The 2,500-nt window shown below is 38.5% G+C and overlaps 1 long non-coding RNA gene across 15 annotated transcripts in view; it reads left to right on the top strand.

Moving 5' to 3' along the window:
- LOC149134999 (uncharacterized) overlaps positions 1 to 2,500 on the top strand; it is a 139,780-nt gene that overhangs the window by 16,647 nt on the left and 120,633 nt on the right. The window contains exon 1 of one of the 15 annotated variants that reach the window (XR_016242200.1): positions 2,248 to 2,405. The exons of the other annotated variants lie outside the window; for them this stretch is intronic. This is a non-coding gene — a long non-coding RNA (uncharacterized LOC149134999). Of the gene's footprint in view, positions 1 to 2,247; positions 2,406 to 2,500 lie in introns of those variants that run through there. 15 annotated transcript variants of the gene reach the window in all.

Below are 2,500 nucleotides of genomic sequence, written 5' to 3'. Positions count from 1 at the left end.
TTTGTTTTTCGTTTCGCTTGGTACAAAAGTCAGGAAATTGCCTGGTACGTGTTTCTAGAGTCGTGTGATCCAGTCGGAGTGCATACTAAATATATTCAATAAATGAGGACTTCGACCAGGATCAACATATGTGTAGGAAAAGAGAGTTGTGACTTTAGTCGAAATTTCAGACGTATGTATGGTGATGCGCATAAATTTGCCATCGTCTCTGATATTCCCCAAAATTGTTAACAAGAAGGTTCACATTGTTCCCCCTTTCTTTCCGCAGTGCCTTAAAATATGACCGCTCACATAGAGCTACTGGTTCAAACCCAGATCAAAATGTGGCCCGAAAGGGTGCTGTGTGTGTACCAGCGAAACTTTTCTCTTGCTTACATGTCTCTCGTGATGCAAGAATGGCTGGTTAAATATTTTCACTATTTTGGATAACCCATCACACCCACCCAGCCACCACCTTAATGCACAGCGTCATAGATATCCTCATTCGAATTCTCAGGACTGCAGCATCTGAGGAGTAGTCTGATTGACTGACTGTCCAACGATTCTACAAGAAACAAGTGCTTGGTGAGAACTGAAATTATAGTTGATGTGGGTGGCATATGTGGGTCCATCTTATCCTCTCATGCATTCATTTCTGTGATCACTACCGGACCATCATTCACTAAGGGAAGTTTTGTTGGATGGTTTGTTTCTTTCATTTATGGGTGTAAGTTTTTCTTTTTCTGCTTAGTAGCTAGTTTGTCTTTGCATTTTTTTTTCTCCTTTGGTTACTTTAAGCACATTGTGTATACGAACAGATGTACATGTGGTTGCAAAGCGAGCGTCCATTTAATCTCAGAAAGTGAGCAGTATACCACTCTACATTAACCAATATGTCTGTCGATTTTATACAGTAAATTTTATTTTATGAAGGAGCGAGATTTATTGGCTAGGATTGTGGATCTCACGATGGTTAGAACGAAGATTCGATTCTCAGAACTAAGAGTAGTGCATTGGGCGAGGCACTTCATTTCACATTGCTTAATTAAGCTCAGTCGAAAATACGTATTTGGGGATTAACCCAGTATCAGAATGACGACTCATTCAATCTAAATCTGCTGAAAATCTAGAAACGATCTGATTTCACGAACTCAAATGTTCGACTCAGATTTTAGAATATGTTGTATTTTGAAGGCGATTTGGCTGCTATTTCTTCATTATAATTTTATGTTGTTGCTGCTGTTCTTTAGTTTCACGCTAGACATGATCAAATAAACCAATAATCAAAAGTGCTCTTCTCGTGACCATCTTGCATTAATTCAGACCCAGTGTATCTCGGTTTACAGCCATTGTGCCCTTTGATCTAAAGATAGTGCGGTGAATTTTAAAGAAGATATGGTCGCTGTTTCCAACGGATGAAGTGACTCCGCAAAATAGCCTTCGTAGGTTCGTCCTAATTTGTATTGTTCTAATCGTTGTTGTTGTTGTTGTTGTCCTATGGGAGAGACTTCCGTTTGAAATAAATCAAACCAATATCTAAATCCCCCTCCTCTTTACCTAACTGAATGCATGAATATCTTTTTACCTAACGAGCTAATTAGTTTACCTATAGGCTTTCTGTTCCTCTCTATCTTGCGTTCTCTGTCTGTCTATCTGTCTGTCTGTCTAACTCTACCGACTCGCAGCCTCTGTCTCTTCAATACACACACACACACACACACACACACACACACACACATACATACATACATATATATATATATATATATATATATATATATATATATATATATATATACACGTGTGTGTTAATGCGCATATATTCACGTATGCTTCACTCTCTCTTGCTCCGTCTATCCAGCTCTTTGTCTCGGTCTCTGTCACTCCCTCCCCCTCTCTCTTTACACACACATACACACAGAAATGCATACGAATTTATAAATTCGTATACACATTCGTTTGTGTACATGTCTGTGTATATATATATGCGTGTATGTGTAAGTATATGTATCTATATACACACACATATCTATATATCTATATACACATACATATCTATATATGTATGTGTAAGTATATGTATCTATATACACACACACACATACACACATACACACATATACTTAATAAAGTAAGCACCCAACCAACGCAAAACTTCTCGCAGATAAATTATGTGTGTGACTACCTACCTGTGTGGTATAGCAAGTTTAACATGAACCTACGTATTTCAAAGGATTTTATACACGGGTGGTGCTGGGGGTACGGCGGCCTTGTGTCAGGTAATAAGAACTACATAGCTGTTACTAGCCAAAAGGTAATGTTTTGTTTTTGTAATCGTTGTTCGTGTTGTTATTGTAGTTTGTAATAACCATGGCCGTTAATGTTATCCTGACGGTGGTCAGTCTGATATATTGGCAGCAATACTGGTAAGTGTTTTCATATCCCTTTCTAAACTTTCGACGACAGCATTCCACCCCCGCCATTACCAACTGACAGAAGTCTTCACATTGGTCCACCCTCT

Source organism: Octopus bimaculoides, chromosome 6 (assembly GCF_046866305.1).
Source record: "Octopus bimaculoides isolate indiv1 chromosome 6, ASM4686630v1, whole genome shotgun sequence".
Lineage (NCBI taxonomy): Eukaryota > Metazoa > Mollusca > Cephalopoda > Octopoda > Octopodidae > Octopus > Octopus bimaculoides.
Note: the sequence above shows the minus strand (reverse complement) of the source record. Positions and strands in the feature narration are given on the sequence as shown.